Here is a 14,757-nt window from a genome sequence, read left to right as displayed (position 1 = left end):
TTCCGCAACAGAACTAATCATATTATATAAACACCTAAGCTGTCCAATAGTCTGATGAAATTACATTCTTCCGCTCATTCATTTCTAAATGTATCGAAGTCCTGGGTAGTAAAGAAAAGTGGGATGCTATATTTCCAGGATTGGGATTCGTAAATATGTTAATAGATTCTTGATCTATATCTTCCTCATTGCGGACTGAAATTTGACAAAGTAAATCAACTGCTTCACAGTTAAGAAAAGCAAATGGGAAACCATCTGAAAGAATATAAACAAAGGTATCAAACATGAAAATCGGATATACATAAAACTAAAAGGCTGACAATACAGAACTCTCTTGCTTACCTATAAAGGTCTTCAGTAAGATTAGGTTGAGCACTGAAAAGCAGCTTCTGAAACATTTAAAACACTCAATTGCTACTCTCTTCTTTGTAGAAGTTGAAATCAAGAATTCACCTGATCATTCTTTAGACACACCGATTGGCGCGACTAATGAATCACATTTACATCAAGCAGAAGAATAGCATCCTCCCCGTCATAAAGCTTAAAGCTTAAGACTTGGTTTACACTATCGTTCCATCCGAGCAGCGAAAATTTGCAGAAGAACCGGATGAAGCACATATAGACCAATCACGAATTCATGATCTTCCAGTGGCTGAGTTGTTATGGTTTCTTTATTTTCCACGTTTGAAGTTACTTCTTGAATTTGCTTATCAGGCTGGCTGAATCCCCCACTGTGTCATGCACAAGAAATGCTCAAGCAAAATAGAAAGGATAATAGAGGTAAATTACCTCAATTCTCAAGCATATGGTATTTCCCTCAGTTTAAATACATTTATTTTCTCAAGCTCCGGTAAGATTGGCATGAACAATCAACAATGGTATCTCAACTACAAATACATTATGCATAAGTGAAAGTAATATAACTATTACTTCATGATAGACGACATAGTTAGAAGCATCTCGTCCTCATTTGCTTTTATTTAGCACAGACGATGGATGAATCTGCACAAATCAAATAGCTATGTGAGATTTGAGAATTCAAATACACCAGTATAAAACCATAATAATGGCCAAACATAAAAAGAGACTATGGAGAGCATACACCATATTTAAAGTTCATTTTCAAACTACAAATGAAACTTGAGCACATGGCCTCCACATAAAAGGACCAACATGCATGACAAAGTACCACTGTGAAAGAGTAATTATCTGTATGAGTTTAGGCCTGAAACCAAGAGTTTTACCTATCATGTCAAACCTTCTAATTTGCATAGTCAATGCACATTGCTTTCCGCACATTGCTTTCCTCATTTTTAAGAAGGTAAAAGTATTTGTATGAATGAAGCAATACTAAGAGTGATGTGAGAACCGTACAAAAATACATTTAGCAAAGGTATATCCCTTTACACCTGTAGGAGTTGTAGCATCTCTAGAATTGATTCAGCCTAATTTACATGTTCCCTACAACTCCAGAAGCAAAACAAAGCTATACAAATATATTTCTGCTTCTGGATATTGTTTGCATCGTTTTCCAAGGACTTTCGATTTTTTTTTATCCAAATAGTCCACCAAATAATGCTAGAATAGCGTGTTCCTGCTAGTTCTTCTTCCTCCTAGTCAGCCCTTTTCTACCCCCAACACTTCAGCACTCAGTAGTTTTTCTTGCACGACCCACTGCATGCCAAATAGCATTAAAGAACAAGCTCCATATTTGATCAGTGATGCAAGAGTGCAAAAGTAATCTATCAATAACTTCAACATGTTTTCAACATAAAAACACCTACTGCACAGTACTCTTTTCAGTAAATTTTCATGTGTAAGACATATCCTCAAATTTTTATACTCATGTTGGCTGCCTCACTGTCTTTTGCTTGTTTGAACATCTAATGAGCCTAGTTTAACAAGACAACATAGAGTGACATTAGGAGCTTGATTTTCTCAAAAACATTATAGAGGCACCCATGCACTTCCCAAAATCAGAAACTAAATACTAATTTAAGGGAGATTTCAAAGTTAATATCATAGTAGACTACAGATGTTGGATTATGATGTTTAAGAGAAAAGGACAAGTTAAAATTCCTCCCAACAGCAAAATCAGAAATGACTCTTATTTATCAATAGTTTCTATTTTAAAAATTCTAGTAACATAAACCATTACCTTTAGCCATTTTTTACATTATTTGGTCAAGAAAAAATAGAATCTACTTATATCATTCCACCTATGTGTAATTGCATAAAAAGTTAAAACGACTTCAAATAATAGTGAAAAAACTACCTGTAAGTTGTTCTCTTTACACCAGCCTGCATTGTAGTCAGTCTGATGCCATTTCTCACAAAGTTAAAGTAACTGGAGTGATTACCCAGCCCAGAACCATCCAACTTGAGCCACGACAAACTTCCTCCCCCTTTATTTTAAGTCATGTCTTCGGAAAATGGTTCGAGTTATAGTAGCACTTTCTGATATATGAGCTCTGGCCTTTTCTTCCTTGGTGCTTCGCGGAATAGCATATAGTTGTAATTCTCATATAAAATGGCAAATAGATAAGTATTAGTTGAAAACAACATTTGTAACAAATCTAATTGAGTTATCTCGTCCATCAGCTATTGCCTTAAAGAAGAATACTAACAGAGTTGTGTATTTTTTCCTAAAAGATCATTAGGATATAAATAAACCCAGCCAATATTTGTAATAGGAACGACCACAACAATTTGCAAATTCAACATTTGATAAAGCGAGAAATCGACATATCACAGTGCAATTTGTACCAGTTTATCTTAAACCTTAAATTTAGGTAAAATAGATTATGTGTATTATTCTAAAACAATGATAGCTCCTTTCAGCTCCTTGCTGTTAGATCGTCCGAACCTGAAAAGATAAAAGGAAACTAAATGCTCAAAAAGTATATCCATATTTGCACATCCAAGCAACATCAGATGAACAGAGGAAAACGTTCACCATGTAAGAGTTCCATAAATTTTTCAAACTCCTCTGGAAAAATTAAGTGCTGAGAGGCAGAATTCAGTAAGTAACAGCAATAACGTCTATAAAACAAAAGGTTAGGTTACCTGCGAGAACTTAATCAATTAATAGTCTGAATAAACACTACTGTGACCTAACTCCTAACATTTTATCAGTGTAGTCTGATACTGTAAAAAGATTAATATGCGGGATTTGCAATGAAACTCACAAAAAAATGCAGTATGCTCACCACTAAGTTCATTCCAAAACAAAGCAACAATACCGAATACATCAAATAATTAGAGAAAACATCTTAACTTCCACTCTGTATGTCACGCCATAGCTAGAACATGCACTGCAAGAGAATAATTTGACAAAAATCAGAGAATATCAGACCCAAAAATTTTATTTTGAAACACATGCATGGTTGGAAAAAAATGCAAAAAAGGTGTCCATTTTACTGCTACTAAGTAGTGAGGAAACTGAAAAGTCACAAGAGAACTTCATTATCTTAAATAAAAAACCCAAATCAGAGATTGGATTTCTTTGATTATCTGAATTGGACAGCAACTAATTAATTAATGATAGATGAACTGTGGGTCAATTTTGGAATATAAAGAATATTATATCAAGTGACTTAGAGAAGAGAATGCTCCAGAGACAGAAGCACAAAACTTACTGATGGAGGAACCGGTGATGGATTTTGGGTGTGAACAAATATATCCCACTGTAACGCAGCGAACCAAGTCAATTTCAAGCATAAATCCACTTGCATGTTCAAAAAAGTGTTCCCAGCCACCACAATGGGAAGGATGAAAAGGGCTGGAGAATGGAAAAGACGAAAATGAGAATTGTCAATTGTGTACACAAGAAATTAGAGTATTTGTACAAAACACGTGGAAAGCTACTAAATCAAGACTAATTTACCATAATACCCTTCGCCGTACCTATTATACTTTCCTTGTATACACATTTGATATCTCCAAAATACCCTTATTAATAGCGAGAACCTTTTTCTCTTTTCATCAACTTTTTCCATTTTACAACTATCAGGCGGGAAACATTTCCCCCTCTATTTTTCTTCTCCAGTCATTGCTCTTCTCAGATTTTAGAAGGGGGTTTTCTTTTATTATCTTTTTTGGTTGCACCTTGACTAGCACTGCAATGAAGATAGGAGTTTGGTATTCTAATTTCTCTTCATTCAGTGATCAGAATCATGGTGTACACTTTTTATAAGTTTTTTATTTATTTGTTTATACCCAGCAATTAGTCTTTCTAATTTTATTCGATAGAAACCACCATTGTTGTTTCATTTAATTTTGGATTAGCTTTAGTTTTTCTTCGATCACTACAACAGGATTGGTAAAAAAGTTTTCTTCTTGCATAATATCTAAAATCTAGGAACAAGGGATGAACATTCAGAAAGATCTAGAAAATAAAATTTAGAATTCTTTCAAACCGCATTTTTTTTTGGGTTTACCTCGTAGTGGAAGTGAAAATCTTTAGTATTTGGGTATTTGTTACTATTTGCCAGAAATAAAAATAGAGATGAATTTGGGGAATATGTTATGGAATAATGAGAATAAGTCTATGGTAGCAACTGTACTAAGAACAAAAGCTTTAAATTGCTTAATGTCCAGTTCTGTTTCATACAATGTTCTTTAGTGACAACGTGGAAATTGATGGGAAGCTGTAGATTGAGAGGGTTTGGGCTTTTGGAACAGTTATGTATCGAGTGAGAGTAATAGAAAACTTTTGGTGAAACGACAAAAAGCTCCTCACTATTAATGAGGTGGTAGCAAATAATAAGGGTATTTTGGAGATATCAAATGTGTATACAATGCTAACCTAATATATATATATAACCCATTCAACTTGGCCCCATTTTTCATTTTGGCACTCTATCTCTACTTTGTTTCATTTTGGCCCTCAACTCTATTTTATATGTTCCATTTTGACCCTCCAACTCTATTTTTTATGTTCCACTTTAACACAAAAGCTGAAACCAGTGTAAAAAATATAGCGGGTGTGTATACACAAATATGAGGTGTAATAAATATCCAATTAAATGTTACCACCTGGTTTTTCCATTCATGTCAAACGGGTCAATACTAAAATACCCGAACCCGACCGTATTTTTTCATCCACTGTTGCCCCATCTTCATTCTCTAAGTTCCAAAGCTTTCATCTACCGATTTCATACTTGGCCCGTTTAGATGAAATAAACTCACAAAAAATATGGTCGGGTTCATGTATTTTAGTATTGACCCGTTTGATACGGATGAAAAAATCAAGTGACAACATTTAATTGAATATTTATTACACCTCAGATTAGTGTATACACATGCGCTATATATTTTGCACTGATTTCAACTTCTGTGTCAAAGTGGAACATAAGAAATAGAGTTAGAGGACCAAAATGGAACATATAAAATAGAGTTGGAGGGCCAAAATGGAACAAGGTAGAGATAGAGTGCCAAAATAAAAAATGGTGCCGAGTTGAATGGATTATATATGTATTTGGCCATATATATATATATATATATGTATAACAAAGGTCGCCTGATATAATTGAATGACAGAACAATCGTTAAATCTTTACTTTAATGATTATTTTTCTGTTTCTAGGAAATGATGATATAGGGAATTAACAGAGTAAAATCACTAACCCTGTTTTGAATATTACTGATAATGATCTGCACTATACAATAATATGCTTCCAGCTAAGGAATTTGGTAATTATATAATGTAATAATAATGTTGAAAACGCAAGCTAGTAGTGGATGTTTCTCCTCACACTAGCTTGAAGGAAAGTGTTGAAGATACTTGTAAGTTGTAAGGATCATGGATAGAAAATCTTATGTTTGCTCTTGAGCCTGAGGGAGTTTTATCCTAATTTGAAATTATAGTAAAAAAGTACGGGATAAAATTAAACATAAAATTTATTCATGTTATGTTAGAGTTCTGTTAATAACAAAGATAAGTACGAGATGTGCTAATCAGGGGCGAAAACAAATAGATCGAAGCGATATCACGTGACACCGCTTTATCGAAATTTTTTAATTAAACATTTTTGCTGCAGATGACATGCAAATTGTACATGTATAGATATTATTTAAAGTGACACACTTGACTACATTATAAACCAATGGGACATATGATGATCTGCAATGGAAAAAATGACCCAATTTTTTATTTTGACATTTTAACTCAGTCTTATTCTATTTTGGCCTTCTAACTCAATTTTTTTTGTTTCACTTTAACGCAAAAGCTGACTAGATTCCATGTTTGATTTGCCTCACCCTTGTAGGCGCATGAGAGTCATTTTTAAGCCAAATTTCATATTCCCAACGCAGAGGCAGATCCAGGATTTAAATTCTATGGATTTAATTTTAATGTTTTTAACATTGAACCCATTATATTTTTAAAAGTTATGGGTTCATATCTATTATTTTTGCAATTTTAAAAAAAAATTAAAAGAGGGTCGCGGGCTAGGGCGGGCCGGCCCTTCAACTTTTTTAGAAAAAAAATATTTCTTCAATTTTTTTAGATATTTTTTCGTGACATAATATTTTAATCATATGAACGACTTCTGTTTATTTAGAGTGTACAAGAATCTTGATATTTGATAAGGAATCTCGTAATTGAAATACAAATTCTCTATATCTCTAGCTCTTCTTTTTTTAACGTTACATGAATATTTTTGTAATACTTTTCTTATATTTTCCTTACACTTTGCAATACACCTATTACAAAGACTTCAACTCATGACTAACTCTAGTCACGATACAAACACAAAAGGGTTTATGATTTTATAAAAGGGTTCCTAAGCAACGCTTCTAGCTAAGCAAATTAGGAGTTACAATGAAGAATAATTACAAAGTTACAACTCAACCAAAGACAATAAGATACTAGATTTAGGAACTGGTCTGTAGCAGTGTTAAACTTTGTTCTTGATGCACTTGAGAATTGAATGCTCGAATATCAGATGGCTTGAATGCTTGGAGTGAATTCTCAAGTGTTCAAGTGATGTTTTGCTGTGATACTCTTGTTAATACAACTTGGATGACATCACTTGAATGATGTAATCACTTGGTTGGTCAAAGGACAAGTGACTGCAGAACTGTGCTGTACTGTTTCTGTGTACAGTGCAGGCAGTCACTTTCCGGCTGTACACAGTTGACTTTTCGTACTGCTGTCAGGGAAACACAAGGGATCAGGTCCCTGTGTTGGTTCTCTATCTTCTGAAGTTGTAGCAGTTCACATTAGCTGGAGTCTGTTGATTAGCAATGTGTACCAAGTGTGTTAGGTTCCCTATCTGGTTCTTTGACAGTAAGTTTGTTAGATCATCAAAACATAAAGCTAAGATATTAAAAACCCATCAATTTTCCCCTTTTTGATGATGACAAACTTAGACATTGATAATATATTTTTGGAACAGAAAAACCGGAAGAAGCAATAGGAACTTCACAAGTTCCCCCTGACTTTATGCTTCCCTCTTAATCCGATCCCTGTTTCAATTATACTTTCCCTTTTTGGCATCATTAAAAATACACAAGCAGGCAATCAACATAAAGAAGTCTAGCCTAGCTAACTCATGTTAGATATGTGCACACTGTCGTGCCCCCTTTTTTCCCTTTTGGCGGGGAAGTCCAGGTTTCGACATTTATGCGGGAACAACTCTTTTCCTTTTGGAAATTTGGGTATTTGAAGAGTCGCCACCTAACGTATTATGGTGCATTAGGGCACCTAGAGTAATTAGCTCTTGTGACTAGTTTGCATTACCAGAGATTAGGGTAAGGGCTCGAAATAACCTTGAGGGGAAGGAGTTAAGCACCCCTAGCGGTCCACAATGGTGGGTCCCGACCGAACTTAAATTATATGAATTAGTCAATTATCAAACAAGCAAGTATTTGCAGATAAAGTAGCTTTCCCCATGCATATATGATCAAGGAAGTTCAAATAATGAAGGTAAAGAGATTTGGACCACTTATGTATATGTAAAGGAGGTTAAGGGAATTTAAACACATTTGAGAATTGGGAAAGAGGAGTCCTAGGTTAGTTAGCCTACAGGATCATACCCATGCAATGCCCGGTAATCACTCCTCAATGAGGGTCTACATGTGATACTAGCGTGCAGGTCATCATATCCTTACTACCCAATTCCCTCCCTTTGGTCATGGCCTAAAGCGTTCTAGCAACCTTAAGATATATCCTATGTGTGCATTACCCGTCCCTTCCTTGTGGCCTTGAGGTATTTAGAACCTCTAATTTAGGTAGTTTTGGACTATCCTAAGGTGCTTAAAGGAGAAAAATCTAGGCGACAACCAAAACAATTAGGACTGGACCAAAGATATAAAAATTAAAGGCTCAAGTTTTACTCCACAAACAGAGCAAGCAAGTGCACATCTTAAACACAGTTTCAGATATTTAAGAGAAGCCCTAGAACAAGATATCCAAGTGAGCAGAGGATATGCAGTATTGAGTTAAGACCAAAGTGTCAAAGACCTATTCAGTTTGTCTACTAAATTTTTAGAACCTGTTGAATCTGGGCAGTCACAATAAGCAAAGCAGTTTCACAGTTTTTATTAGACATTAATTACCTATAGGCTTGCCTAGGCGTAATACCTTATACATGCTATATAAATGCAATTAAAATTCTGCGACCCATTTTTAAAACAGTTTGAGTTTATTAAGTCCTATAGAAATGCTGGTCTAGGCTCTGAATAACTGATTTTAGACTTATAGATGCCGGCAGCTAAATGCAGAAACTGGTCTTTGAATCCTATAAGCATGACATCTAAATGTAGTGATTAAAACATGCTGATGATTTATTTGAACATTGTTAATACGCAGAATCTGATCTTTTTCAGGCAAGACTAATTAATTTTAAAACCCCTATAGGCATGGTATCCAAGCGAACATCGCAACAAACTTACATACATGTTATTAGAATGCAGGATCGAATTTTTTGAATCTTATTGGCATGATGTCTAAGTGAACAAATATTGTAACAACTTATAGGCATGGTATCTAGATAGACAAGATATTGTAACAACCTATAGGCATGGTATCTAGATAGACAAGATGTTGTAACAACCTCTAAGCATGGTTTTTAGGAATGTAAACATTGTTTTAAAATCCTATAGGCAGGATATCTACCCATTCCCTAAGAAATGTGTATAATAATCCCTCCCAGTTTACTAATTTCCCCAATATCTGTTTACAAAGATTATTATTATAGCCCATAAATTTACATAATGAATAAAAAACTATACTATAGAGAGCCTAAAATAGGCCCAAAGTGAATCCTAGAAATACCAGGCCTTCAAACAGTCCCAGATGACATAGCCTCATGATGTCCAATAAGGGTATCCTGGTGTGTCAAAGTTCCCAAGGGCCTTAGGGACCCCGGGCAATGCTCACACCAAGATCCTTTTGAATAAAATAGTAGTTATGTGCAGTGTGGAAGTGCCAACCCTAGTGTGCTAGAGTTCAGAGGAATCTTATGGATCCCTAGGCAGTACACACACTGGAGGGGTAGAGCTTAAGTAATCTAGGAGTAGAAGTGAGAGTGCTCGACATAATTAAAATGACTTTTGGAAAAAATAGGGTAGAGATAAGATCTTTTGGAGTGAAAATACTTTTAGGAGTAGCAGTAGTTTAGGAAAACATGTTAGAAATAAAAAGATGTTAAAAATCTTTTGAGGGAAAAGAAGGTTCAACAAACAACAACCTAGTCACAAAAACATCATATTGCCCAACTTCAGTTTGTTAATTAGTCTGGGTAAACAAATAATTGCACAAAAGGGAGCATGGATTGGGAACACAAGATGTTTAAAGCATGAGCATATAAGATGAAGGGGAAGGCAATCATGTTAATTAATAGGAACATAGAGCGGGCATGAATTAATAAGACATAATGATCACTCAGATCTTACAAATCATACTTAGTGATAGGGTAAACATTCTACTTAAGACAAGAGACAAGAAGGCCTAGTATTTACACACTGAAATAAACATATAAGGATATATAGGTATGGATACAAAAGTAGTCATGCTAAGTAATACAAAAAGAGCCATAGCAATTCAGTCACACAAAGTAGCCATACTAGTTGGGGTTACAAGACAGGGGAGACACAAGTAAACAGGTTGTTCTAAAGCCATATTGGATACTCAAACAGAATAGACAAGCTGATTAAAACAAGAGAAGGTGAAACTTGAGCATACTGGTCAAAGCAACAAACATGAAAGGACATAGAATTATGTACATAAGCAATTAAACTAGTGCAAGAATAGACATGGATTTAACAGCTATGGAACAACAATGAGCACATAGATTTGAATTTCAGAATGATATTGAGATAGGAACATACCAGTTAAGGAAGCAAATGCAGAAAATAGAGCATGAAGGATGCAACAGTCTAGCCTTGGCTTTCAGCCGGCTAGACAAGCAATGAGCACAAGTAGCAGAAAGAGAGATGAGAGGAAGTTTGTGTGTATGTGTGTGTTTTTTGAACTACTGTTCGTGTGTTTGAGAGGTAGAATAAGAATGTATATACAGTACTTAGGGACTACAACAAATAAGGTAAAGAGAATTAGAATTCAATCAATTAAGGGCAATCACATAATCACAGAATAAATTTCCATGAGGGAGTCCGGGATAGACCCATTAATTTGGGGATAATCAGTTAACGGTCACAACATGAGGTTTAATTAAGGCAAAGTATCCATAATCATGCCATATAAAGAGTCAATAAAAATCCCCAAACTTCTGTTCATTAGTTAAGGCAAATAAAATAGGGAAGCATGTCAGAAATAAGGAAACAAATAAAATTTCAGCACACACACACTGATTTTAATAGGACAGTTAACATGAATCAACCAGTAAAATCTTCAAAGAATATTGATATTGTAGGAAAGACTTATTCAGATTCCCTAAATAGAAATCAATTAAGTAACCTCACAGAAATACCGGATTTAACAAGAAAAACTGGTTCGAAGCCCTAATAGAGATCAATTAGGGCAAAAATTCCAAAGAATACTGGATTTAACAAGGAAAATATTTGAATCCCCAAAATAGAACCAGTTAGTACCACTAATTGCCAGAAATCAACATAATAAACAAAAGAAGAAAAAAATTAGTATAACCACTAGAAACGTCTAGGGTTCGAGCATTTGTGCAAAAATTAGTCAAATACGTAAAGAGATGAGCAGATTAAACATTGAAAGTAGAAAAAATTCTTTGAAGAAGGTCTGGGAAGAACCCTAGTTTTAGAAGAGAGTGACTAAGATCGAGATAGTTAGTATTAACAGGGGATTTTTAAAGGAAAATACTTAATAATACTCGAATCACCTCGGATCTATAAAGATCTGTGAAGAATCGAATAGTAGTGAATTAGGGTTTTCAGAAAATAGTACAGATGAAGAGAATCGGTTAAAAACTCATGGATTCAAACAAAAACAAGAGAAAATCCTTACTTACAAACGAAAGCGGTCGGAGACAGACCGGTAAACGAGTTTCAAACTGGAACATGTTGGCTTTCTTTGAGAATCTTCTCAAGGATTCATGAAGTCGAAGATCCATGGAGTATAGGAGACCAGAGGTGGTCGGAGAAGGCACGAAAATACCATAGGAGGGAGCTTCTCGTTGGTGACAGCGATTAGGGTTAGGGTTTAGGTGGAGAGTATTTGAGAGAGGAGGGAACATATGACGGTGGGGTGGGGTGGGAAATGATTAGGGTTTGAAGGGGGTATATGGGTTTAATTAAGGTAAGGGGGATTTGGACTGTTGATCAAAATGATCAATGGCCAGGGTAAGCCAAGGCATTGGGTCAGGTAGGCTCGTTAGGGTCAGATGGGATTTGGGCTTGGGATTTGGGCTGGTTAAGTTTGAAATTGAGTCTTTTCTAGAGATATATTTTAAATACTCGATTAATTTAGTAAAATAATTTATAAATGATAAAAATATGATTTGTATGTGAAAATATTTTAAATACTTACTTAATATTATTAAAATATGAAAAGCCATTTTCTGTATGGATAATATAATTTTGCATATATATAGGCTATTGTTGCAAAAATACATAATTCTAGCCTAAAAATGCAAATGTGATTGTAAAAGTACAATTAAAATATTTAAGGGTTTATATGGGCATAAAATGATGAATTTAAATAATAATCTTCATAAAAATAATATGAGGAATAGTTATTGAATATTTGTATAAATAAAATACAGAAATAGATTGGTTTTTAAGTCCTTCAAAAATACTAGAAAAATTATAAAAATATTTGTGCATGTTTGTAAGTGTGTATGCAATATTTTAAAAGTATGTATACATATTTAAATATATGAAAACAAAACCACATATGTACACACAACATGATAGAAGAGAGAAACATAAGCATTAGATAGCAAAATAGGATAGGTTTTATATATAAAACATATGCCTTTGATGTATTTTTATATATAAAAATATGCCTTTGCTATACAACAAAGGCAAGGTTTGGACTATTTTCAGTATGAGCAGTACAGGTGCATCCCATCCACATCACAAAAAAGAAACAAAAATAATTGCCAAGTCATTAAAGCAAGAACATAAAATCCAGAAACTGGTCGCTGAAAGGGCTGCCTATGGGACATTAGGAGGAGAGGGTTTGGAAGTTGCAGCAAGGGTTTGGAGAACAAGATCTATTTGGGCATTCGTCGACGTTTGCTCGGTGAGCAGTTTCTCCTTCAGGCTCTCTACTTGTGCCCTAAGATCAACATTTTCTTTGGTCAAACGAGCTATCTCCTCATTTGACCCTGAGGCCTCTTGGGCCTGCTGACCTTCCAGGATAGCGTTCCGCGCCTTCAACTTTCAAATCTCCTAAGTTGTACTATTTTGAGCATTGATGAGCTGAGAGATTGTCGAAGTACTGCCTAACCCTCCATTCTTTTCGATACACTCACATTCCTCCAAAGTTGTTTGAGAGAAGGTCTACTTCTTGGTCCCTACTTTGCACTTTCCCAGTGGTACTTTGAAGAACTTAAAAACATGCGTAAGAAGAAACCCATATGGAAGACCATGGTTTCCATCCTTGAAAGTCGCCACCTTCCGCATATTCTCAATCATGATGGAAAGCAAGTTCACAGGTGTAAATCTATCCAGTGCCTCCATCAGATGCAAGTCGGACCTGGAAGTCATGGACCTCCGCTCAGCACGGGGTAGAAGACCCTTGTTCACCAGCTCGAGGAGTAACTGATAAACATGGAGTAAGGCTTTCTTGTGAACCCGTTCCCCTTTCTGGTTTGGATTATCCTTTATGATAGCATTTCGGAAATTTGACTTACACACATCCTTCATAGAAGACATACCAACAGTAGAGACTTTCAGAATATCCCCAAGTAGAGCAACATCAAACACAATATGCACCCCATTAACTAAACCACAAAATATGGTTAGAGTCAACTGGAAAGAGGTCGGCATAGAAGCTTTGGACCTCATCCTCATACACCTTGGGCGCATCCATTTGGAATAAATGCCCCCACCGTTGAAACTCAATCATCTCAATTACTTGTATCATTCCAGCCATATCAGAAATTGCTGGGTCAAAAGTGCGACCCAACAAGACCTTTTGGTGCCTCAAACGTTCTGTAGCTGACCTAGTCTCACCTTTCACTTTCTTTGCAGAACTAGGTTCCTTCAGAGATTCCAACTTTCTCTTGCCAGACTTCACAATACTGGATTTTTCTTTTCCACTAGACTTGTCCAAAACATCCTCATCAGAAAATGATGGTTCACTCACAACATCTTTCGATTTTCCACTTTTCACAACAGCTTTCAACTTTGAACTGGGGGTTGTAACAGCTTCCACTGAAGCAAAGTGCTTCTTCTTTTGGGACCTTTTGACCAAGGAACTAGGTTCCTCTATTGCTTCCTCATCAACTTCCACCACAGGGACGTCCTTGTCACATACTACCTCTCCATTTTTCACCAACCTCTTCATTTTCTTCTTACTGCTCCTTTTGCTCTTTTAGAGGGCAGACTCATAAGCCTCTTTTGCTTGCAACCTAGTAGTAGGCCGCTTAGTATAAGACTCAGGAGTGATTATTGCCCTTCGCTTGACAATAAACTCATTTAGAGCAATGTTGTCTTGATCTTCCTCATCACTAGACCTCATCTCAGGAGCCAGAATTTCCAAGGGCTCAACAACAAATTGGGGAGAAGGTGCAGGAGCAGAACTGACCTAGGAGAGAGTTCCTTGACTTGTTTCCTCCGAAGAGGGGTCAGGTCCTTCACGAGAAGTCCCAGTAGTTTCTGCTGGTGCAGAGATTTCAAATAGAACCACGACTCCATCTTCCACAAACTCCTGTGTCTCATTCCTCTGAGACTTGTGTACACCAGAGACTACCTCATGCACTATTCCATCTGTAGATACAACAAAAATGGTTGCGACGGTTTCCTCCTCTAAAGACTCCACGGACACCACAGAATCTGAAGTAAGAATGGCAGAAGGTTGATCTATCTTAGCCCCTAAAACCTCTAAAAACTTTGGAACTTTACCCTATTCTCCACCCTTGCCTTGGTCGGTGAGAATCTTAGTCGATAGAGATGAATGGTCATTGATTTTTGGGGTTTCTGTGTCCTCAAAATTTGGAGGGAGATAGGGGTCTGAGATAGTTGTATTAGAACATGAGGGTGTAGGGAAATCTGGGTTGGAGGTATTTTCAGTGGGTGAGACTGGAATGGTGATAGATGGTTCATCAGGGATGGAGGACTCAAGGGTTTTCTCTGGGTTAATTTCTACTGAAGAAG

The 14,757-nt window shown here is 35.9% G+C and overlaps 1 long non-coding RNA gene across 2 annotated transcripts; it reads right to left on the bottom strand.

Annotated features, from left to right (window-relative positions):
* Nucleotides 1-256: 256 nt before the first annotated feature.
* LOC107782069 (uncharacterized) lies at nt 257-3,809 on the bottom strand. Of its 2 annotated transcripts, XR_001647149.2 has the most exons (4): nt 3,639-3,809; nt 2,276-3,314; nt 931-1,002; nt 257-731 (listed from the first exon to the last, which is right to left on the bottom strand). It is a non-coding gene; the product is annotated as an uncharacterized LOC107782069 (long non-coding RNA). The 2 variants fall into 2 exon arrangements; XR_001647147.2 differs by having other exon boundaries at nt 257-1,002.
* Between the last annotated feature and the right edge of the window lie 10,948 nt (nt 3,810-14,757).

Source organism: Nicotiana tabacum, chromosome 20 (assembly GCF_000715075.1).
Source record: "Nicotiana tabacum cultivar K326 chromosome 20, ASM71507v2, whole genome shotgun sequence".
NCBI lineage: Eukaryota > Viridiplantae > Streptophyta > Magnoliopsida > Solanales > Solanaceae > Nicotiana > Nicotiana tabacum.
Note: the sequence above shows the minus strand (reverse complement) of the source record. Positions and strands in the feature narration are given on the sequence as shown.